Genomic DNA, 26,446 nt, shown 5'->3' on the forward strand with positions numbered 1-26,446 from the left:
CTTATGATGGCTTGTGTGATGTGGATACGTTTTTGGATGCATTTGAGAGGTAAGTACCAGAGAAGCACCAATTTCAGGCTTTGGACTGGGCACTGTGCGCTACACTCGTGAGATGGTGGGGTACGCAAAAGGGTATCTTTAACGATTGGTGTGAGTGTAGGAGGATGATGAAAACATGCTTTAAGAAGATGAAGGTATGAATGACAGACAAGTATGATGGGAAGGATGATCCTCGTGCACACTTGACCAAATGGGCTAAGGCCTATGGAGCAAAGCCCCAACATGAATGGGTGCACTTGTTCTGTCACACCTTGGATGTCATCCCGATGAAATGGTGCTTGGAGATAGAGCTCTGCCATGGCACAGGCGAATGGGATATTCTATGCGAAGGGTTCATAATGACTTTCAGCTTTGAAGACGGGTTTGACTATATTGACGAAGCTCTACAAGAAGTTAAAGCAGCAATCTTTAGGATACCATAGGATCCTTTGGATCTGATTCAACTCGATTCGAATACTCAGCTGAGCCATGCGCTGGAATGCTATAACGTGACTGTTGAGGAAGAAGACAAGGACCCACAAAATATTAATCTTCTTGAAACTGACAGTCACCACGAGGTTGAAAGACCGCAGATCGAGAATCTTGATATAACAGTGCCGCTAAAAATGAAATAGGTAAATATTGGTATGGAGGCAGAGCCCAAATTCGCAAAGATTGGAGATTAATGGAATGACAAAACAGTAGATAAGGTTGTCAAATTGCTCTGCGAATACCGGGATTTGTTCCCTACCAAGTTTACAGAGTTAAAGGGGATAATAGGAGACGTGAGCATTATGAAGATCACGTTAAAACCTAACGCGAAGCCGGTTAAACAAAGACCTTACCGTCTTAATCTGAAGTATAAGGAGAAGGTCCGCTTAGAGTTGGATAAGGTGTTCGTTGTAGGCATCATTGAGCCCATAGAAGAATCTGATTAGGTGAGCCCAATGGTAGTACAGGAAAAGATGCAGAAGGATGAAATAAGGATATGCGTAGATCTCAGGAAGTTGAATGATGTTTGTGTACATGATCCCTTCCCAACTTTGTTCACTGATGAGGTACTAATGGATAATGTAGGTGGCCAAGAAGTGTACTCCTTCACTGATGGGTTCTCTAGGTACCATCAAATCAAAATCGTGCCTGAAGATAGAAGCAAGATGACCTTCGTGACTGAATGGAGATGTTTTCAGTACACTGTAATGCCTTTCAGATTGAAGAATGAACCTGTGATTTTTTCACGCGTGGTCATCGCTGCATTCAAAGAATTCATTCATAAGTTTCTAGAGGTGTACTTTGATGACTGGACTGTGTTTGGCTGGTGAAACACCATGTGGAAAGTTTTCGCTTAATGCTAGATAATTGTCGAAGGTATTGGATTGCGCTCAATCTGAGGAAATGCGTATTTTGTGTTCCTTTTGGGACTCTGCTGGGTCATGTGGTTTGTAGACAGGGACTGATGGTAGATCCTACGAAGATTGTAGTGATACTTAACTTGGAGGCACCGAGGAGTGTAAAACAGCTACATGCAACCTTAGGACATACTAGGTATTACAGGAAGTTTATCAAGGGATATACCTAGATCACTGTGCCTATGGAGAAGTTGTTGAAAAAGGATGTCACATTCTATTGGAACGAGGATTGCCAGAAAAGCCTAGATGTATAAAAGGAATAATGGTCACCACGCCGATTTTAGTCTTCCTGGATTGGAAGAAGGAGTTTCATGTACATGTAGACGTGTCATGTATAGCACTAGGGGCAATATTGACACAGGCTAGTAGAGGAGAATTGGACCATCCTATAGCGTTCGCAAGAAGGAGGTTATCCAATTCTGAGAAGAAATATTCCACCACTGAGTGTGAAGGATTAGCCATGGTATACGTGCTCCAAAAGTTTAGAAACTATTTGTTGGGTGGACATTTTAAGATGTATACGGACCATTCTGCATTGAAATACCTGGTCAATAAGCCTGTGTTGGGGGGCAGAATCTGTAGGTGGTTGTTATTGTTCTAGGAATATGATTTTGAAGTTATTGTGAAACCTGAATGACTGAACATGGGACCAGACCATCTGTCACGCATTGAAATGGGGGAAGAGCCCACTAATTTGGAGGCATTTCCTGACACACAGCTATTTGTAGTGTGCATCGCGGATGGTCACTTTGAAGACATCATACACTTCCTAACGACAGGAATCGCCCCGGAAGGCTACACCATCCAACAGAAAAAGGAGTTAGTGGTGTGTGCAATAGACTTTTCTGTCATTGTCAGACATCTGTACAAAATGGGGTCTGATGAAGTATTATGATGATATGTATCGGAGTTTGAAATGAGTAGTATCCTCACGGACACTCATGGGAGCACCACAGGAGGCCATTATGCAAGAAGAGTGACCACACAGAATATTCTACGCGCAGGGTTGTGGTGGTCAACCCTCCATCAAGATTCAAAAGCTTACTGCAAGGCATGTGATGTGTGTCAAAAGACTGATAGGCCATCGTGGATAGATGAGCTACCTATGAACCCACAGATGACGTTACAACCTTTCAAGAAATGGGTGATAGATTTTGTGGGACCCATGCAACCCCAAGGGAAGAAGATGAGAGTGTGATATATTATCACCGCGACTGAGTATTTGACTCGATGGGTGGAGGCATACCCTGTGAAGGACTACACAGACATGACCGCTGCAAAGTTTCTCTTTGAGTATGTACTGACGTGATTTAGGTGTCCAAAAATTTTGATGAGTGATCGTGGTATACACTTTCTGAACGAAACGATCAGCACGCTGATGGAGGAATTTCAAGTATATCACCAAAAAAGCACGCCTTATCACCCACAGGCTAACGAGATAATGGAAGCACTCAATAAGGTGCTGGAGAATGCACTAACCAAAGTTTGCAATGCTCAGCGAAGTGATTGGGACCTGTGCATACCCGCCGTACTATGGGCCTATCAAACGACATGCAAAAAGTTGACTGGACAAACACCCTTTAGGCTCGTCTATGGTGTTGAAGCAGTGATGCCCATGGAATCCATTGTGCCTAGTCTACAGATAGTGGCACTCATAGGTATGATGGATCACAGATCCCTAGAAGAGAGGGTCGCGCAGCTTCCTGAGCTTGAGGAAGAGAGATTTTTGGCTGGATTTCACCAACATGTCCAAAAGCAGCGCGAAAAATCATGGCATGATCGACACATTAAGCTATACACCTTTAAGGTAAATGATATGGTTTTGTTATATGACAGCAAGTTTGATAAATTTCCAAGGAAATTCAGAATGCATTGGCTAAGGCCCTATGTCATTAAGGAGATTGTAGATGGTGGAGTAGTTCAGTTGGTTAAATTGAACAGAGATCCCTTCCCAGGAAAGGTGAATGGCAGTCAATTAAAGCCATACACCAATGATTCAGCCAGGTGACTATATGAAGGTAACATAGTCTTAGCGCTCCAGGCAGTTGAAAGGAGGCGCGGGATTATAAACTACACTACCCGGGTTGGGGAACTGTGCAATTGGAGGATTGTGTGGAACGAGGAAATGTCACAGGGTTCACAACAGCGCGACAAGAGCTGCGCTACCCAGAGAAAATTGCATAGGTCAGCTAGAAAGTGACCGTTAAAGTCACTATTCATGATTTGACGATAAGAATGCAGCCAAATGGAGCGAGTGACCGACATTTAAGACAAACTTTATGGGTAAGATCCTTGGAAATCTGCCACCAATCCGGAATTAATGGACCGAATGTGGGGGGAACGGTCAGATTTGAATTCAAAATGGCCTATAAATTATAGGTGGAGGCCCAATGAAAAACACTTGGCATTTGAACATTGCATAGGTGAGCTCTCAAACGTGCATGATCTATGCATTCCTCGAAGCATTGCTCAACTGCCCAGTGTTTGATCGATTCCCAGAATCCAACCACAGTTTCATCTGTGATTTTATCCTAGGATCCAAAGCCATGGACGCTAAAGTAGTGACAGCTGAGGGGGTTGTGTCGGAGGTTATTAGGGAGGCAGAGGGAGCTGCTCCAAAGGTTGCAGAGATATTAGCTGAAGTCCCCAAATCACCATGGATGCCTAGACCAAATCTGACCCCAACCAAGGAGAGTAAGAAGGATAAGAAGGGAAAGCAGGCTACCATACTCGTGTGCGTGTCGCCTAAGAAGAAACCCACCGAAGGACAAGCCCACTGCACAGGAAAAAAGCAAAACCATTAACCTAGAGCTAGAGGAGGAAGAGATTGAGGACATCCCGGTGGATGATGAGGATTTGGGAGTGGAAGTGGAGGAAGTTGCAATCAAGGGTTCTGACCCTATCACTAAGTTGCTCGAGTACATCCCTCCTCACAAAGGCAAGACCAAAGTGCCAAAGGACATTGACGAAAGCAAGGTCACCTTGCACACACCTCTGCTGTCGGACGAGATTGTCTTTGAAGGACCGCACTTGGGGCAGGTTCTACTATTGAAATTAGAAGATTGGGACTTAGCTGACCATGAAAAAATCCCACACTTGGCGACAAAACAACTAATGCGCCGCGTTGTTGACACAACCACCGGGATGACTGCATTAAAACCATGGAAGTGGCTCAGGGGGGTAGACAAGGCAGGTCTGCTAAACCTGCTATGGGTGCCGCACTATAATCACACACCCATTACAATATTGGTCATCAAGAAACTGCTATGCTTGGTGCACTATGGGTGTCTATGGTTGGAGGTGCCGATACCCATCACCGATAAGTTGATCCATTGGATCACGCAGCTGCCCTACATAGGGGAAAATCTGGCCATGATGTTTGGTGGAAAATGTGGCAAGCAGGCCCTCATGGAGGCCATGAATGAGAAATTCAAGCTCGTGAAGAAGCCATGAGGCTATGCCATCTCAAGTATCTGCAATCCTGCAGTCAAGGTGGCCAGGCATATTTTGGGAGGAAAGGTTATGAGGAAGTGTTGCATAGATGAAGTGTCAGCACTAGTCGTTGCTCTTGCAGCCTAATGCGCCGAAGGAGTCCAGTTTAATTGGGTGCATTATCTCTGCGGTGAGTTCCTTTCGAACTGTCGTGAGGCACAGGATCTCAGCAAGGCCTTCCACTATGCATGGCTCTTGCTATCCATTGTGCTAGTAGCCTGGGAGCTGTCAAAAGATAGTCAATTCCCCTCGGTCGCGCCGAACCTACTAGAGGTAGCGAAGTATGCTTCTCTATGGGCAAGCAAGGATTCTCAACGCATCAAGGATAATAATATCTTCTAGATATTTATGGAAATGAACATCCACATGGCTATCAATTGCAAACCGCGGTTGTCACCTACGGTGTTTTCCAAACTACATGAGTACGTGGAGTTTAAGGCAGACTTTTAGCGTGTATCGATTAGGGAATGGAAGGACCCTGAGCAGACATGGTATGACTTGCCTTACTTGGCAATGAACAACGCAATTGTTGCAGTTCTTGATTGCTGGCCAGCAGAGTGGCGCATTGCCTCAGACTTGGCGGTGGGGTTGAGCAAGTCTGCCATGCAATTCAAAAAGGAGGAGGTCAAGCTCAAGATGGTACAACTGGCTGAGAAGAGGAAGGAGGTTGCTGACAAGGCCCAAGTAGAGCGCGATGCCACCCAACAGGTGGAAAAGCAGACAGGCGAAACAGAGTGTGGCTCTGGCAAAGGTGCAAGGTTGCCTTCACCTGAAACAGAAGAAGAAATGGATGAGCAAACAGAGCAACATGGAGCAGACCCACAGATGGCGTCATACCACATCAAATGTCCAAGAGAACAAGAAAAAGTGGTGTCGCGGAAGAAATCCAAGGCCAGTAAGGCGTCGCTAGACCCAATCAACCTCACAGAGGGAGATTTGAATAACATTGGAGACACGATGCGGGATGTCATAGCAGAGATCCTGAAGAATTTCGAACAGCAGCAACAACAACTATTGGGGGCCATCCAGATGGGTCTGTAGGAGCTGCAGATTTGCACATCATAGGCTAACACAGTGTGCACCAGCCTCGCTATCAGTACTTTAGAAGCTATCGAGATGCTGCATGCAAAGGACTGTTGAGCGATAGTGCTACAGAATGGAGCACTGACCATAGAAAACGAAACTGACAACCCCACTGTCAGCACCCTCAAGGGAGTCGGGTTGAACTTGGCAGTGCTCCCTGGTAAGGCGCTCCACCTATTGCAGGATGGAGTGATCGCGGAGCTGAGGGCCCGTGAACAGCGCACTGTGTAGGTAATTAGTGAACAACAGATCAATAATGTGCAGGTGACCCTGTAGTGAGACTCTGCCATCGCCATCGTGACCGAGGTAACCGACCGAAACAAGCACATAGTTCAGGTCATGGAGGAGGCACACCGAATGGTCCCAGAGTTGGCCATTCTTGAGGGAGAACTAGTCGAGGTGCATGTTCGCAAGCTTGCTACAGGGGTTCGTAACGCTTGCACAGAGTTGGATAAGGTTCAGCTGGAGATGAGCCTACAGATTACAGATTTACGGCTGAAGACCCAACCTTCAACTCCACCAATTGTAAAGGAGCAGTGTGAAATCGATGTCACAGAGGAGATAGCAGCGGTAGACAGTGCAGTAGCAAATGGCACATGACTTTTTGAACAGTCGTTCAAGGTCTTGACGAGCTTGTAGGAGGATCCTAGTGTACAACGGCTGGAGACAGAGGTGCGAGCACTGTAGCAGTGCTATGACAAAGTAAAAGGTACATCACGTACCATCGCTCTCACACAGAGACTGGAGAAGCTACAGGAGGCCAAAACATTGAAAGAACAGGTAGATGCAGTGCAGCACAAAGAAGCGGTGCTGAAGGCATGCTTGAAGCCTTGGTTGGATGAGGCTTATTTGGTCATGGACTCTATTAAAGGAAAGCTTGCTAATCTACAAGCAACTCAACAGAAGCTTCAGGATGACAGTTTAGGATCGGCGATAGAACAGTTGGTTGAAGAAGCGAAGCAGGTGGTCGCACAGTGCACTGTCGAGGTTGTAGTCATACAAGTCGATCTGGGAGGTCTTTGCGCAAAGATCTCTGCACCTGCAGAGTGACTCTAGGGTGAGTCACCATGTTTGTGTTGGGGGCCTGTTGGGAACAGGTTCCCCCAAGGATAGTTTTGGGGCTGAAAGCCCATGTTTTGGGACAATTTTGTAATAAAGTTGTAAAGTCTCCTCTTTTTTTGGCCGCGGAGCACGAAGGTGTCAAGAGTCATAAAGGGTTGTCTGCCCTTATTTTGTAAAGTGTAAAGTCGATTGTAAAGATCCACCCATGGTCCACAGACCATGGGATTGTATAAAAAGGAGCTAAGTAAGTAAGCTCTAAGTAGTTAGTAGCAAAGAATGAAGTAAGGAGTTAAGTATTGGAGTCTTGGTAGAGAATTCTAAGTGTTTCGGGTCTTAGCGTAGGTAGAGGCTCTGCAACTGAGTGTGCAGAGGCCTAGGGTGGAAGTCCGTAGCTGAGTGCGCAGAACCTTGCAGCTGTGTGCGCAGGGCGGATAGAGTTGTGTATTAACTTAAAGATATCAACAAAGAGAAGTATTCCACAATTACTGTGTATTTAGTTATTGTTAATGCATCTCATTATATTATTTTTTGGGTTTAATTTACAATGTTCATATGATGCGCGAATATATGTGATTGTGTTGGTTAATTGAATGCAATTAAGGATATCAGTTTATGTGGCGCTAACTGTGATTGGTTAGTAAGATAAGTAAAACACTTAAGATAACTTGGGAACCTATACAATATGTTGTCTTAGCTGAGCGAAAGTACCTAGATCACGGGGTAGGGATATGTGAAGGTCAATCATGCACCTTCCAGAGGTACTAAAGGGTGGAATAAAGGGTAGATTGATAGAGCCCTAAAGCCTAGTGACCTACGCGAAAGTAGGGGTAGACAGTATAAACAACCATCACGACCATCTGAGGTTGCGGAAACTTGGTTCTAGCATCCCCCCATACTGCTTCAGGTGAGACTTCGGTCCGCGCTCCATGAGGTGATGCTGAATGGGCCAGTAGTGTATGGATTTGTTTGACTAACTAACGTTGAACCTAGGTCAGGTCCCACAAAGCCAACAATCCACTATTAACAACCAATGATCCAAAGTATCTGGAGGAGAGGTAGTAGCTAGAACAGAAATAAGATAAAACTCCTTTTTGCCTTTCTACAACATTACTTTCCTCATGCCTGTAATTTCTCGTCCTTTTGGGACATCGACTATTTCCCAATCGAAAAGAGGGATCATTCCTCTTTCCTTTATTGTTGAACTTGTTGTTCCTTTAATTGTAATTTCCTTTGAAATATTTGTTGTTTTTGTCATCATCCCTTGGATAATTCTTCTTATGAGCACATTCTCTAACATGGTGGTTGAACCTATTACAATTGTAGCACATTCCTTTTCTTCCTTCTTTGAATCCTTGCTTGAATCCTTGACCCTGTCTTCTTGGGCCAACATTTTTTTTTAGCATGAGCAGAGAAAGCAGTAGGTTAACTTCCATTTGAAGGTTTATCTCTCTCCATCATCCTCGTCTTCTCTTGAGTGCATCTAGCCAATTATTCATCAAAATTAGGAATCTTGTCATTGTTGAGAATGGTGGTGTTAAACACATCCCATGCTCTTGAAAGACCCCCAAGTGCAATAAGAGTGAGCTCTCCTTATCAACAATAACTTCTCCAATAGATAGAAGGTCATTCTTGATTTTTGTGATCCTCATGAAGCACGATTGGATATACTCCCCTTTATCCATCTTGATGTCATTCAACTTGTTTTTCAGAAAGAGGATTTGATTTGCATTTTTTAATTTGAAAATTCCAGCCAGCTTATCATATATCACCTTAGAATTTCCCAAACCAGAAATATAGGCAACCAAATTATTTGTTTGGTTTGACCTCACCTATTTTATACTTCATTTTAGCAGCAACTAGTGCATTTGAAGGAGGCTCCACCACTTTTCCCTACACATAGTCCAATACTTTATGCTTCTCCAAAGTCGGGTCCAAAGTCGTATTCCATGCATGATAGTCAGGTTTGTCATTGATCTTGTTTGAAATCTTGAAGTAAGATGTGTAGAAATTCCTTGTAGATTCAAACTACAAATTGTAATATGCTAAAAAAATTGACTTGAATCTACTCTACTCATCAGCAGAAAAAAAAAATGATCGATGAAATCATGAATCATGTAAGAGAAAGAATTCAATCACACATAACATAATGATTTTGGGGGGAAATCCACAACTAAAAACCCCTGCTATCTATATATTGCATTAATCAGAAAATATGAGAAGATTACAATGATTTGCTAAAGCCCAAGCAACCTCTACACTATCTCTATATATCTCACTACTTCCCATACAGGATCATGCCAATAATTAGCCAAATTCTTGCTTGCCTAATTCCCTATTATCATGTGTTGTTCCCTTTGGAATTAGCCCTATTTAATTTGGAAATTCCACAATTATCAATTGTGAAATCCTCATAGGCCTTCTTCTAATTGCATGCACCATCAGTTTAATTTAAATGATTTTACAACTGATAGTACACTGTCCCTAAACTCCAATATCAATTGGGTCTCTCTCTGATCTGACATGCATGAGTTAATTATGAATGAATCCTCAGTTTAAAGGTTGATCACTGTAGGAAGCACCCCACTGTTCGACAAGAAGCACCACACTACTGAAGACTACACCCCACTACTGCAGGTTATACCCCACTACTGTAGGTTACACCCCACTAATGGACCTCCCACTAATTCCTCCATCAATTGGAACTAGTTTAACTGTCTGTAACTCAGTTAGACTCAATTAAATAATTACAACTCAAAATAAACTCAACTGATGCTCCTAATTATTGGAGACACTCTACATGACTCTAGTTAGACCCTCAAATCTAATTAACTAATATTACAAGTTGTCATAAGATGTGGATTTACAATTTTATTCCCAATTTAATTCAAGGACAAAATTAAATCAAGATCTTTCTTAATGCTAATTTTCACATTTCTTGTTTCTATTTTAAACACTCTCTCTTAACAAGAAAGGAATTCAACTCTATATCAATCTGGTACCATTGGAATGTTCTGCATGAAACACTTGTCACTGTTGTTGTTGCTACTGCAACATCTGCAACTGAAAAGCATAAAAAAAAAAAAATATTGAATCAATTGTGTCTTCAACTATCTACTAGGAAAATTGTGTTGTTGTTGACTCTACTACTGAACCTCCTACTACGTTGTCAACACTTCTCTACACTCCTTTATATCTGGCTGACATTGATCCTCCTGCTACTGAATACTGTGGGCCCCCGTAGCAAGGTAATGATCCATTAGACAAAAAAACACCTCAATGGATCCTACCCAAATTTCGACACTCTTGGGACTATTGTTTCACATCACCCCACCTCTCACCTAGAGGTATGGCTACATGTGCTCCATCTTCCCACTTGGCTTGAAATTCCCCCCTACTAGAGGTCTCTGCTTGAGTGGATGTATCCACTCGGTTTCCTCTTTGCTTCTCCAATTGTGGTTGCTACACCACTTTCTAAGACTGTTTCTAAGGCTGTATGTTGATAGGTAATGCATGATCCCTCTCAAATACCAAGCCTCTAACATTTTCCTTGGTCCTCAAGGCTTTGCATGCTTCTTGTACCTCAAGTTGATACAAGTTCTTGACTCGTACACCAATCTTTTCACTTGCCCCATGGCAATGTGTCTAAGGAAAATTTTTCCTTTACTAGATATCACATCATAATCACTATCTTCCAGTACCGCAATGGAAACAAGATTCTTCTTTAGTCTTGGAACATACATCACATCTATGAGTCTGAGAGTGGAGCCAAACTCCCTCTGAAAAGTAATTGTATTGATACCAGTTATGTTATACCTCGCATCATCTCCAAACTTATGTTCTACTTGAGGTCTTTCTCCTCCAAGTCACTGTAGAGATCCATATTCCCCATCATATGGAACAAGGCACCACTATCGAGATACCACATGCTTCCCATTACAATGCTTTCCATGCATGCAATGAGAGTAAAATCAAGTTTGAATTGTGAAGCTAGATCTCCACCTACTTATGATACTGGAGACTCCTTCTTGCTTGCTTTCTTCCGCGGACATTTCGTGGTAGAGTGCCTAAACTCGTGACAGTGAAACCACTTGATGTTGGACAAGTCTTTCTTCTTTCCCTCATCGCCTTGGGACTGCTTTCCCTTGGATTTATTTTCTTTGCTAAGTAATGAAAAATCCTTTTCCACTTCCTTGGATGAGGTCCCATCTCTGGTGTTCCATCAAATCTCTTCTTGTACCGAGTCGGACCATAAATTCTACCACTCTAGCAGCTTCTCCCTCCCATTAACTGAGTCCTGGTAATTGTGACAGCTCTTGGGAAGGCCTAGAAGTGCTAGGCTCATCATATTGTCTTCAACAATTGTGACACCGACACTTCTAAGCTCATCCAGACATTGGGTGAACTTGGTCAAGTACTTCGGTATTATGTAACCCTTCTCCATCTTGATATTTCTTATCTTTTCCTTCAGTGCGAGCTTCTTGTGATCACTATTGTTTTGAAACAGGTCTATCAATTCCTTCCACAGTGCAAATGGAGTCTCCTTACCATGGAGGTTCGAGACAATATGATCTCGAACTCCTTCCATGATAATCCTTCTTGCCTTTGCCACACACTTTCTCCACTCTGCCATATCTTGAGCATCATTTGATCGAGGATTAGGAATAAATTTGTCTATGAATTCCTTAATCCCGTTGTCTTCCAACATTGTCTCCATCTTGTCCTTCCAGGAAATATAGTTCAAACTACCCTCAAGGGTATAATCAAATCTCAATCTGTAGAATGACATCCTGTTGGCTCTGAAGTATGATGCTACAAATTTAAATTCTCATGCAAAATACAATCTCGTATTCTCCTCTTCTATAGTTATTTCATCTCTGATACCATGTAGATATTTCTAAAAATCTAGCTCCGATACCATGTAGAAATTCCTTTTAGATTCAAACTGCATATTGTAATATGCTAAAACAATTGACTTGAATTTACTCTACTCATTAAGGGAAACAATAAACGATCGATGGAATCACGAAGCATATAAGAGAAAGAATTTAATCACACATAACACAATGATTTTCTTTGGAAATTCACAACTAAAAACCCATGCTATCTGTATATTGCATTAATTAAAAAATATGAGAAGATTACAATGTTTTTCTCAAGCCTAAGAAACCTCTGCACTATCTCTATCTATCTCACTGCTTCCCAGACAAGCTCAAGCGAATACTTAGCCAAATTCTTTCTTACCCAAGTCCCTATTTCCTTGCATTGTTCCCTTGGGAATTAGCCCCTATTTAATTGGGAAATCCCACAATTATGAATTGCGCAATCCTCATAGGCCTTCCTCTGATTACATGCACCATCGGTTTAATTTATATGATTTTACAATTGATAGTACAGTGTCCCTGAAATCCAATCTCAACTGGGTCTTTCTCTTATATGACATGCATGAGTTAATTGTGAGTGAATCTTCAGCTTACTAGTTGATCACTACAAGCAGTACCCCACTGTTCGACTGAAAAAACCCCACTACTACATGTTGCACCCCACTACTGTAGGTTACACTAATGAACCTCCCACTAATTCCTCCACTAGTTGGAACTAATTTAAATGAGTTTAACTCGGTTAGACTGAATTAAATAATTACAACTCAAAATAAACTCAAGTAGTGCTCCTAATTATAGCAGACACTCTACATGACTCTAGTTAGACCCACAACTTGAATTAACTGAACTAACTAAGTCAAATTAACTTAGTTAACTATTACAAGTTGTCATGAGATGTGGAGTTACAATTTTATTCCCAATTTAATTCAAGGACAAAATTAAATCAGGATCTTTCTTAATATTATATTTAACATTTCTTCTTGTTATTGAATTTAGGCTTCTGTGATCCATATCAAGTTTTGAGAGAAGATTCTTCGGCATAAATCACATTGGGATGCTTTTGTCGACGCGTTTTGAACCAACGAGTGTGGTTCATCATCAGGACAAGTTGAAGAACCATATCCTGGCTACAAGTTAAATAGAAGAGTAGATCATCCACCAACAACTATATTGGATTGGTCAACTAGACTTTCTAACAGCTATATTTGACTGGGAAACGATTAACTAGATAGGACTATGAGATAGGGGTGGGAGAAATAAGATTATATAATATATTAATATGAATTAATTGTAGGAATTTACAGGGTAAGTTCCACAGAAAGAATACCAAAAGGACACCGCTCACAACCAGATCTCAAATCAATACACCAGTATTTTTGACGTGGTTAAAACCCTCAGAGTGCAAGGAGGGAAACAGTCCATGGCCTGTCCCAACGTGGGTACTACAGGCAATTTATTAATCAAAGAATGAAAATTTACATAAGCTTCTCTCATGCACGGATTACCCGAACAATGACCCTCCATGCGCTTTAAATAGAACTCATGGACCAATCGGGTGTCAAGCCACGGATCAAGTGTCGGTAATACCGAGGTGAGAGTGAACCGTCGGATCACTACATATCGTGACCGTCGGATTGTAAGTTACAAAATGTACAACGGTAAAGAAACACACTTTACCTAACTCTAACCTAACTCTATACTAGACCAAGTTGAACTTAACTATATCCTATGTGTCGGAATATCCTAACATCCCCCCTTAAGAACAACTTGGGATAGGATTGAAGGATTTACAAATATGACACAATAGGAGAAGGAAGGAGGCACTAGAGCCTATCCCCCCTTAGTGACAACTTCCTGAACTCCAAGCATATATCGAAGTTTAGTGAACTTCGCCTCTGTGAGAGCCTTTGTGAAGATGTCTGCAACCTGATCATCTGTTGGACAATATTGCACTTCAAGAACATGGTCATGAATGAGCTTTCTGATGAAGTGCATGTGTAGTTCAATGTGTTTGCTGCGCTGATGCTGGACTGGATCTTTGCATAGCTGAATGGCACTTTGATTATCACACCAAAGTGTGGTTGGATGCTGCTGCTCAAAGCCAAACTCTGATAGGATCTGACGAAGCCACAAGGCTTCCTTACTAGCTTCCACGGCACCACGATACTCTGCTTCTGCTGACGAAAGAGAAATGGCAGCCTGTTTCTTACAAGCCCATGTAATAGGTCCTGAACCAAGAGTGAAGACATAACCGGCAGTAGACTTCCGATCATCAGGGTCACCAGCCCAATCAGAATCAGTGAAACCAACTAACAGAGGAGCTGCTTTGGCACTGTAATGAATCCCAAACTGTACTGTACCTCGAACATAACGAAGTATTCTTTTAGCTGCTTTCCAATGACTTTCACGGGGGTTTTGCATAAAACGAGCAACAAGGCCAACAGCAAAGGAAAGATCAGGACGAGTATGGGTTAAATACAAGAGTTTTCCGACAAGTTGACGGTATAAGGTAGCATCAACTTCAGGAGAAGTACAAGAGACTGAAAGTTTGACTCCAGACTGAAAGGGAGAAGGGGCTGGCTTACAGTCTTCCATGTGAAAATGACGAAGAATATCACAAGCATACTTGGACTGGGAAAGGAAAATACCCTCTTGGGATTGCAAGACTTGAAGACCGAGAAAATAGTGTAAGTGTCCTAAGTCTGTCATTTCAAATTTCTTTTTAAGGCTTGACTTCACATGGTTTATAAGGTTGGGATCACTACCAGTAAGAATAAGATCATCAACATAAAGAACAAGGATGATAAGAGAGTTGCCCACTTTCTTGGTGTAGACAGTATTGTCAGAATGACACCTAGAAAAGCCAGATTCTAAAAGAAAGCTATCCATTTTGGCATACCAAGCCCGAGGAGCTTGCTTGAGGCCATAAAGGGATTTCTTAAGTCGACAAACAAGGCTGGAGTCTGTTTGTATGAAGCCAATGGGTTGTTCCATATAGATTTCTTCCTGCAAGTCCCCATGCAAGAAGGCAGATTTAACATCCATCTGATGGACTTCCCATTTTAAAGAGGCAGCAAGGGAAAGAACAAGGCGGATAGAGTTCATTTTGGCAACAGGGGAGAAGGTTTCAGTGTAGTCAATGCCTTCAACCTGTGAAAAGCCCTTAGCAACGAGACGAGCTTTATGTTTATCAACTTTCCCATCTGGTCCATACTTGGTTCTGTAAACCCATTTACATCTAACAAGTTTGCGTCCCTTTGGTAGAGGAACAAGATCCCATGTATCATTTGTCATCAATGAATGATATTCTTCATTCATAGCTGCTTCCCAATGTGGATGGCCTGAAGCTTCTGCAAAAGTGTCAGGATCATGATTTACTGGAGCTTGAGCCAGTAAAGAAGAGGCTCTTTCAAACTGAGAACGTGTACGTCGCTGATCTGTAGGATCACCGGCAAGATCACCTGCTGCATCCCGAGTAGCACGGACCCATCTTGGAAGTTGAGGATCCTGAGAAGGTGGGGGAGGATTATCATCCTCGCTTTCATCATCTGAAGAAGAAATGTTTTCAAAAGTAGAAGAGATAGGAAGAGGTGGCACATCCGCCGGACTAGGCTCGCAGGCCGATTTATTTTCATCAAATTTTACATCTCTTCTAATGATAACATTTTTGGACTTAAATGGAATAAGTCTATAACCTTTTACATCTTCAGAATATCCAACAAAAGTACATTTCTCACTCTTAGGTTCTAAAGCTTTATGCTTTTCATCTGGAATATGGGCCCATGCTTCACTTCCAAACACACGAAAGTGACTTACATCTGGTTTAATGGAACTCCAAGCTTCTTCTGGAGTGATATTCTCTAGAACCTTAGTAGGAGTGCGATTGATTATATAATTTGCACAATTAATTGCTTCGGCCCAAAAACTAAGACTGAGTCCTTTAGATTGCAGCATACAATTAGCCATTTCCTTTAAGGTGCGATTTTTCCTTTCAGCTACACCATTTTGTTGTGGAGTGTATGGAACAGTATGTTGCATTTGAATTCCATTTTCGGTGCAAAAGTTGATGAATGTGTTTTTAACATATTCTCCACCATTATCAGTTCTTAGCTTAAGAATTTGATGTCCAGATTGTTTTTCAACAAAGGCTTTGAAGGCCAAAAAAGTGTTAAATACTTCGCTCTTGAGTTTTAAGAAGTATACCCAAGTGCGTCTGGAGAAATCATCAATGAAAGTTAAGAAGTACTTGCAGCCAGAGAATGAAGCAACAGGAAGAGGACCACATAAATCACTGTGCACAAGCTGTAAAGGGGCTGAGGCGTGCCAAGAGGCACGTTTGTCAAAACTGTCCCGATGATGTTTTCCGAGTACACATCCGGAACAAACACCATCTCTGCAAGATACCATAGGAAGACCTGTCACCATATTTTCTTTACATAGATGCTGAAGGGAGCGATAGTTTAAGTGACCAAATCGCTCATGCCAAAGTTTGCTCACTTCATCATTATGAGCAACAAATACTGAGGGAAGATTGGATGACCCAAAGTTGTGAAACTTATACAACCTTTTGGAATCATCAGCAAGACCAGTAGCTAGAATCTGTTTAGGATCTTTTAGATCCTTGATTACAACATCATGAGGTGAAAATTCAACAATTTTACCTTCACCTGAATGAGTTATCTGATAGACAGATAGAAGGTTGCAGGATAAGGTTGGAACACATAATACATCATTAAACTGACCATTGTCTAGATGAACAGTTCCAGTCCCTACAACATTAAGAGATCTATCATCACCAATATATATATTTTTGGTGTTACAATCATTTAAAGAAGAAAACATGGCTTGGTTTTTGGCCATGTGACAAGAGGCTCCAGAATCAATGAGCCACTCATGAGAATGAAAAGAAGAAGAAGATACATTTAATGCATAACCAGACTGAGATGATTGACAATGACATGCAGAAAGTGCCATTCCGGAAGTTGAAGTTGAAGTAGGCTCCACATGGATGTTATGTTTCTTCATTGCGGCTTCCAAGGCTTCCATCTTCTTAAAGCATTTAGATTCTAAGTGGCCATCTCGATTACAAAAGTTACAATGTCTATCAGTCTTCTTCCATTTGTTTTTATTGGTCTTATCATTTTGCTGAAATGATCTTTCATTTTGAGGCTGAGATGGTTTAGGACCATTCTTTTGAGGATATGACTTCTTAGGATTCTTTGAATTTGGTTGCTGCTGGGCGGCTAACGCTTTCGTGGAAGAGTTTCCAAGATTAAGAAGACCAAGGTGTAAGAGTTTTTCTTGTTCTCTTATTAAGGAATCACAAAAGGAGTCAAAGGAAGGGGCCTTGTAGTCTTGTCCTTGACAAATGAAAGCTTCCCTTGTAGAATGGAAAGTGGAAACAAATACAGAGTAGGCTGGTCCCAACTTAGTAAGGATGGAATAAATAAGGTTACCATCTTCTTTCTTAACTTTAACACCTTCCAAGAGATATCTAAGGGTCTTGAATTTGGACAAGAAATCTTCAATGCAAGAAAAATTATTAGGATCCAAAGTAAGCAGCTCATTTTCAAGTTGATGGGCTCTAATTTCATTTTTAATTCCAAAAACTTTAGCAAGTTTTTCTAATGCTTCATGAGGAGTCTCAAGTTCTGCAATGTGGAATCTAAGATCAGGAGAAACAGACATCCCTATCAAACCACGTGCTTGATCTTGTCTATTTTCCCATTTTGCCGCCTTGTCTTCATCTTTTGGTTTCTTCTCTTGGTCTGTGGCTATTCTGTAGAGACCTTTACTTCTAAGTAAATCTCCCATGTAGGCTACCCATTGGAAGTAGTTAGTGCTGTCAAGAATGACTTGGCATGGACTTTCCATTTTAAAAAAAACTGAAGCTGAAGATGCTGAAAGTAAGTGTTCCAATGGATAGATCTCGAAAAAATAGGCGGTTTTAAAAAAAACGGCTCTGAAAAAGGCTTCCGGATGAAGAAGTTATGGCTTTTTGAAAAAAAAATGTTGACGTTGCCGGCAAAGTGCGCGAATGTGCGGGAATGAAAAAATCCGCCCCCACAAAATGGAGACTTGAACCCAAGACCTCTACTCTCTTAAAATAGCTTTGAACCAATTGATCTATACAAAAAATTTGAGAGAGAGAGAGAGAGAGAGAGAGAGGGGGGGGGGGGGGGGGGGCTTGGTTTGCGTGCTTGCCTTGAGAAAGCTCTTTTTCCCTACAAAACACAAAACACAAAACCCAACACGAATATGCAAAGAAAAACGAACCTTACGGCTCGAAGTTAGCTTTAGCCAAAAAAACTAGAAATTTTAAAAAAAAATCTCAAAGTTAGCTTTAGCCGAAAAACTAAATATTTTTCTCAATGTTTCTGATTTTCCGAGATCACACTAAGGTGCAGGGAAAAGAGCATACGCATGAGAAAAATCCTTCCTTTCTGTTTCTGATTTGCCCAGATCGCACAGAGTCGCAGGGCAAAGAGCATACGCAGAAATGAAAGGTATAGATCCGGTTAAAAAAAGGCTAAATAAACTGAGACCGAAATAAGCAGAGAGAAAATAACAGTAAACTGCAAAAAAACACTGTATACCTCCCGATCTGAAAAATGACGCAGCTAGGGCTACCGGAAACCTTTTCGCGTGAAACGAAAGGGGTTCCTCACTGGAACAGATGCTCCGAACGCAACAGAGCAGTCCTCTCGGCCCGAAAGCAGTCAGAAACAACAGATCTAGGAAACGACAGCCGCATGCAGTTCTACCGGCTTCAGATTTGGATCACCAACGGACGCGGCCCTCAAATAGCTCTGATACCATGTAGGAATTTACAGGGTAAGTTCCACAGAAAGAATACCAAAAGGACACCGCTCACAACCAGATCTCAAATCAATACACCAGTATTTTTGACGTGGTTAAAACCCTCAGAGTGCAAGGAGGGAAACAGTCCACGGCCTGTCCCAACGTGGGTACTACAGGCAATTTATTAATCAAAGAATGAAAATTTACATAAGCTTCTCTCATGCACGGATTACCCGAACAATGACCCTCCATGCGCTTTAAATAGAACTCATGGACCAATCGGGTGTCAAGCCACGGATCAAGTGTCGGTAATACCGAGGTGAGAGTGAACCGTCGGATCACTACATATCGTGACCGTCGGATTGTAAGTTACAAAATGTACAACGGTAAAGAAACACACTTTACCTAACTCTAACCTAACTCTATACTAGACCACGTTGAACTTAACTATATCCTATGTGTCGGAATATCCTAACATTAATTAATTACCAAAAGGATTTCTTGTTGTTGTTTTCAACAATATGAAAAACTTGTTTAGTAAATATTTCTTGGTGATTTCTTTTCTCTCTCTTGCTTGGCCTTTGTCTTCACCTAGGATTTGATCCCATGTTAATTTTAGTTAGCAATGGTATGTTTTATGCTTAGCACAATTACTTCAATGTACTTTAAGCATCCCAACAACAATTTCTAAATTATTTTCCAATAGAAATAACATTAACCATAAATCATATTGACATTAATTATATATAGAACATAAAATAAAACATAGAAGACATGCCAAGACAAGAGGACACCAGATTTGGCGGATGTCAGGGAAAATCCCTAATGTGGGGAAAACTCTTTGATCAATTCTTCTTATTATTATATCAAATGTTGAGCAGAGAGAGAGAGAGAGACTACAAAATGTCAAAATTGACTTGCCAAGTCAAAGTCAAAAAGCCCTATCAAATCTATAGTCAACTGCACTCAAAGTCAACCCTAACTAGAAATTCAAATATGATCAACGCATAAATCAAACTCCTCCTTTGAAGCTCAGTCAAAGGTAGTCAAACTCGGCCTCCGGCAATGGTCAAAGTTAGTCTAAAACAATCATAAAATCTACCCTGAGGTCAACCCTACGGTCAAAATAGGTCAAAATCCTCCTTTTGCCTCGATTCATGTGCCCAAAAAGGCGTCTTGCTAAGAAATAGATTCACCTTGAAAATCAAAGTCAAAGGATGGCCAAAAAGTCAAAGTCAACATTGGTCAACACTGGTCAAACTACAGGAAAGTCTGAAATTTTTGGCCATATAATTCTGTCTGAAATTCATCCTCCTTTGCCACACGTGTGCGATAAATTGAATGCCCAATAGTTGTACAAACCAATGAGAGAAGGAGAGAGAGAGATGGGTGTGTGATGATGATGCCAAATGCGGTGAGAGGTCACTTGTATTTCTACAAGTCATCGAGGGTGAAGTGACATGTCCAATGGGCTTCACAAGCCTACATGATGATGTGGTCGGCCTAAACAATTGGACATATGTGGGCATAAATTCAAAAACACATTTTTGCTTGTCCAAATTAGATGATCATTATATCAATTTTGGTCCTCTCAAAAAGAGGAATTTAATGCATTCATCATCTCCATCACATGAACTTTCTAAAGTGTAATTTTCCCCTAGTTGAAACCTTTAACATAGATCCTAGCCTAACCATGTTCCATGACTAGTCCATTAAGAGATATCCACAATGCTCTGCTTTTCTTGAGAGGAAAGACAATCTCAAAGTGGCACAAAGATCTTGATTTTAAACCAACGGAGGGTGGCGAAGTATCTAACCACACCATATATTGATCAACATATCATTTCCTAGAATCCAAGCGAGGTGTTATTTTTTGAGATATGAAGCTAATTACATGACATTCCAAATTGAGGATCCTCCCTAATCACACGTGGGAGACTTTAAACATCTTAACTAGTCCCTAGAGAAACAAATATATTTAATGACCTTTTTCTACCATTCTTCTTTCTACGATATTAGCCTCCAAATTTTTTTTCCTCTAATCACTATGTTTATAAAGGAAGGATCTCAAATTTCTAAGCCTCCTTGAAGTTTGTGGGTGCAAATAGTGGTCCATTTCACTAGATAGAATTTTTTGGCATTAGGTTTCCCCCCTTCCCACATAGATTCACATCTCTTGCCATGTTTTCCTATGAATCCCCAATGCACCAAGAGGCCTAAAAAAAACTATCAAAAACTTTTTTGAAATTTCATCGTAATGATTACAAAGGCACCTCCCAATAATCATTTCTTTCTCTCCTTGAGCTTTACTTAAATGGATTGACTCTGGGACAAGAATGATGTTATCCACAATTTGCTTGTCTCTAACAAATCCTAACTTTTAGATATAATTTTTAGAAGCGGGCTTGATTGGAAGTGTTATAATTTTGGTGATCAACTTATAAGAGATATTACATAGGGAGGTTGGTCAAAAATGAGAAAAAGAATATGGATTGAATTCGTTTGAAAAAAGAATGAGTTAGCTACTCTTCCAACATATGTATGCATAATAAAATAATCTATCATTCTACACAAATCATATTTGATAATATCCCAATAAAACTGATAAAAATGTGCTAAGAATCAATCAATGCCCAAGGCCTTGTTTGAGTTAAAAGAACTTAATACTTCACAATCACCCTCCAAAATAGGGATGAGGCATCATTATCCTCTTAGGAGACCAAATTAGAAATACGAGCCAACATATCATGCTCATCAATGTCATCCTAAGAGCTTCGTTCTTCATAAAAAGTGTGGAAATCTTGAATTACCTTTAAAAAGAAATTTATAATATCATCTTCTTCTAAGCCCTCCTTTTTTTTCACTTATTATGTAAAAACTTAGTGTTTTCCTCCCCACTTGTGGAGGATATCTGTTGAGCTGGACAATGTTGTCTGGGTGCAACAGAAGCCTAATGGAGGGCGACATCGAAGAGCTTTCTTATCTGCATGCGGTGGTTAGAGTACAGTATCTGAGAATGCATCTATCGGGTCCTCTCCTATCACGCACTCACCTCTGCACCAGTGATCAAATTTGAACACATCTGAGCCCTTCAAATGGCCTCTGGCACATCACAGAAGTAAGGAAAAAATTTTACTAGTAAAAAAAAATTTAAAATTTGAATTTTGCCATTATAAAAAGAAATTGGAATAATATTATAAAATTTTTTAAGAAGGGCTGTTAAGTTGTTAACCAGTCTAATTTATTTTTTTTAATTCATTTTTTCTGAAATCTAGACTTTGAGAATTTCAATTTCCAACTGTCAGTTCACTGTGATTCTATCACAAATTACAATAGTTAAACTTGTAAATTTCCTTTCTCAACTGATGTTAAATCCCATTTCAAAAACAACATTCTCCTTTTGAATTGCGTTTTCTAATTTATGCCTAAAGCTTTCCATGCTAGCTTCAAATGAAATAAAACTAGATTCAAATGGAATAAAGCTTTCCATGTGACACAGAGACACCCCTGCGATACCGGAATCACACTCTACTCATGCCATCAACGAATACATCAAAACTGTCCATATAAAGTTCAGATTGCTGGCAATTTCATACACTATATTTTCCACATGCAAGCTCTTTAATCTATGTTCACAATACCATTCCCTCGAAAGCTAATAACATCTATTTCAAGATTTGAAATCCATAAATACACATGGTGCTTTTACAGAACCCAACATTTCAATTCCTCCACATGAATGCCACGCAATTCAATTTCTCTCCCACCTTATTCACAATGCTTCGATACATAGATCCATTTCACTCCCATTATTAATTGAACCAAGGTTTCAAACATATATGTGCGCCTTTATCTTTTTAACCCAGATATTGAAACTGCCATTTACTTACCTTCTCTAATTTCGAACCCAACTTTCCTCTATATCAGTGTTGTGCTCGTCCTCTGCTCTGATTTCTACATTCAGAAAAACAACAACATTTCCAAAAGAAAATCGCACAAATAATACCTTTCTCCACTTGGATACAGTCTTGGCACATTCAATAAGAACCACTTTTATCATTATTGGCTACCGGCTTCCCCACGAGTCTTCATCCGTCCTTCCTGTCCGATATGTGATTATCGGAATATAACATCTTGGTTCTTTATCATTAAAATAGCGTTCAACACTTTCAAACCAATTTCATATATAAATAAATTGCAGCAACCCAGATTTCATTTATTTGATGCCGAATCGATTTGCCAATTGTTGTATTACGATATGCCACAAGAATTTGGGCGTTTAACCATGATTTGATACGGTCTTACTACACCTTCTCAATTGCAATGCGCTCCAACTTCGATCTGCACTGACATAATATCAATCGGCGGTCTCAATCATTAGGATTGAGTGCCACTTAACTATCACCGATTCCACCATTCCAATTTAATACATCTTTGTACTCTGATGTGATTTCAATCGACAATCGCATGCACTCTCCACCCATCTACGATTCGATACAAGCTCCACTGTTCCATCTCCGATCCGATACAAACTCCATTGTTTCGATCAGATTCAATTGGAAATTGGAATCGCAGACATCGCTTCCCATAAGCAATGAGATGCTTCCCGGACCCGATTCGCGATTCAACAAAACTTTATAATCTTATCGCATCTGTCTCCATTCCGATGCAATCAATCGGCGATCGGAGATCGCACATTCCAATGTCATACAATGTGATTTGGAAACTTCTTTCCGATCCGATGCGATGGTCTTATCGGACCCGATATGCCATACAAAATAACTGATATGTTTTCAAATCCGCTCAAAAGGTTCCACTAAGTGATTTACGACATTTCTCTATGTTAAAACTTTATTCAATTCACAAATGTCGACGCGTCAGAATTACATTAAACATGGGAATTCTATAATTTAACATAAAAACACACAGATCGCAGCCACTACAATCAAATTACAAAGGAAAGCAATACATCTATCCTCACGAATTCTTCCGCATTGAAACATGAAACATTTATTTTATTCACAAACAGAGTTTCGGCCCTTTGCCTAATTACACAAAGAATGATCTTTGTTTTACATAGCACAGTCCTCACACACACTTCTAAACTTACACTCCACCCCAAAAACCTCTTCTCATCTCAGTCACTCTAATCTCTCTAAAAGAATCCTCCCTCGCTTATTACAATTTTTCTCTATTTATTATCCACTCGAATAATTCTCCTAAATTATCTAACAGAATTTCCTATTTTTTCAAGATAGAACATAATTCTTCTATTCCGTTTCTTTTCAAGCACACCTAGACTAACAACTCTATCCCAAAATCTAAAATAAGCTAATCTCCCATTTATTACAATAAAAAACTATTTGAGGAATCCAACCTCCTCAGTAAATCGATTTTGACTGACAGTCAGTGAATTTCACTCTGTTTTAGCCACAACATGTGACCATTTCATCACATTGCTGGCTAGGTCTAGATGCTCCTGCATCAGACTCCCAAAGTTTAAATTAACCATGATCTCCTGATCATGTGCTTTATAGCTATCACCTCCTGGATCCCATACTTGGTTTGATAATTTGTCCTCGGTTACTGCTGTTGTTGTTTGTCCTTCAAGTCTTTGTCCACTATGTTGTAATGCCTCACTATCTGCTGCTGTCCTTTTCACATATTTCGCTGCTGTTTTTCTCATTCTGATTCACAGTTTTCCATTCCCTTCACCTGTACCACTTCTTCCAGCCAATCTTCCTTTCTTCTTTTGTCCTGTATTTGTTTTACTGAAATGATGTAGTATGAGTTTCCAGAACTCATTCAATTCTTTGTCCATTTCACTTTCCATGTGTTGAATACTATTCTGCTGCAACTAATTATGTTCTTGAATTAGAACATCATAATCTCTGTGCCCATAATCTTCCATATACATTTCTGAAATGTACAAATGCCCTTTCCCAGGTCCTTCTTCTGGTTTCTCATTCATGACTTCATCATTCCTTACTTCAAATTCCAGCATACCTACATCTCCACAAATGTCTTGAAAACTCAACTTTAGTTCAGCAGTTTCATAGCATAAATTCACCACCATTTCCTCATTCTGAGGCTTTTTGATCTCACCCTCCATTAATCCGATCTGTTCTTTCGAATTAACTTCTTGTTTCAGATTGATTCCACATTTCCTTTTTCCTGCATGTAAATCTTCATCAAAATTAATCAACTCAATAAACACAAATGCTTTACCTGGCTTCCTCATCAAAATATTTGACTTATACCACAAATCTGCCATCCCATCTGGAAGTTCTTTCAAAAGTTCTGCCCCATCTTTACTAACTGCATTGTCCACAATATCTGTCTTTAATCCTCCTTCGCTCTGGCTTTCTTCAAGATCAAGGATCTTCAATGACTCAGCGTATCCTTTGAATTCAAAAATTCTTTTACCATCCTCCTTGTTCTGCATGTGACTATGAGTAGTCATTTTTTCAACAAGCTTCAATAACTGTTTGTCTTTCCTCAAGTCAATGTGGCCTGCAAACACACAACAACCTTCAGTTTTCAAAATACAATACCTTCCATTTTCTTTTGATGCTTCAAGCACCAATCCTCCATCATAGATCTTTTGGATTTCAGCGGATCCTTCTTGCGGTGACTTCAAATCAATATGAATTTGTTCTAGTTTCCTGAACTCGTTCATCAGTTTGCCATTCAACCTCCATTGCAATAGCTTCCACTTCACCCTTTTCTTCAGTCTCCATCTATAATTTCGGTCTTCACTTATCTTTATTTGTACTGCCAGATCAATTTCTGGTTCTTCATTCCGCTGCCAGCTTCTATACTTCTGCAATTTAATGCCTTCCTCAATTTCTCTGACTTCAGCATCATATTTATTAATGCTATCTTCTACACCTTTTCCTCCATCAGGTTCCTCAAGTAATCTCTCCAAGATTTCTAATTCCTTATGAAATCTCTCCAGCAGTTCATCACAATTTCCACTCTCAGCTTCATTCTTTTCCTGGCAATCCTCCTGAGTTGACCTGTTTTCTACATTATCATATTGCAAGCATCTTTCATCAATTCCATTAAACAAATTCATTGGTTTACCTTTTTGTAGTCCCACTATGGAATTGTCTTTAGACTGCTGGTATATATCAACCTCATCTGACTGTTTCACATCAAATAGGATTTCATCTATGAACTCCTTCTATTGCAATAGATCAACACCTTCTTCCTCTAAAAGGGATTCACCATCATACTTCACCTCAAAAGCTTCATTCCTGTTTGTGACAATTTCATTCGACTGTCCATCATCCTCTGCATATCCTGCAACCATACACAAACTATAAGAATCAAAATCATAAGGCTTCATTGCCTCATCTGCTTCCTTTGTCAACATATCTTCCAATTGTTCTGAACTCTGCCAGTAGTCCATAAGATCTTTAGCTGACTTCTCATTATCCTCTTCCCCTAACATTTCACCTTGTTCAGGCCTACAAATGGAAACTTCCAATTCTTCCTCTGCTTCTCTGAGTTTCTCTGATTCCTCTTGAGCACTCAATATCTGCTCAATCTTTCTCAATTCTTCTACTATCTCTAACTTCATTTGTTGATTTCTCCTTTCCCGTAGTCTTTGCCATTTTACTCTTTTCCTCATGGTCCAAACACTTTTCTGCAGCATCTTCATCAATATTCCAATCT

Source organism: Pinus tabuliformis, chromosome 2_1 (genome assembly GCF_031772625.1).
Source record: "Pinus tabuliformis cultivar Carrire ecotype Pingquan chromosome 2_1, CPIR1, whole genome shotgun sequence".
In the NCBI taxonomy this organism is placed as follows: Eukaryota; Viridiplantae; Streptophyta; class Pinopsida; order Pinales; family Pinaceae; genus Pinus; species Pinus tabuliformis.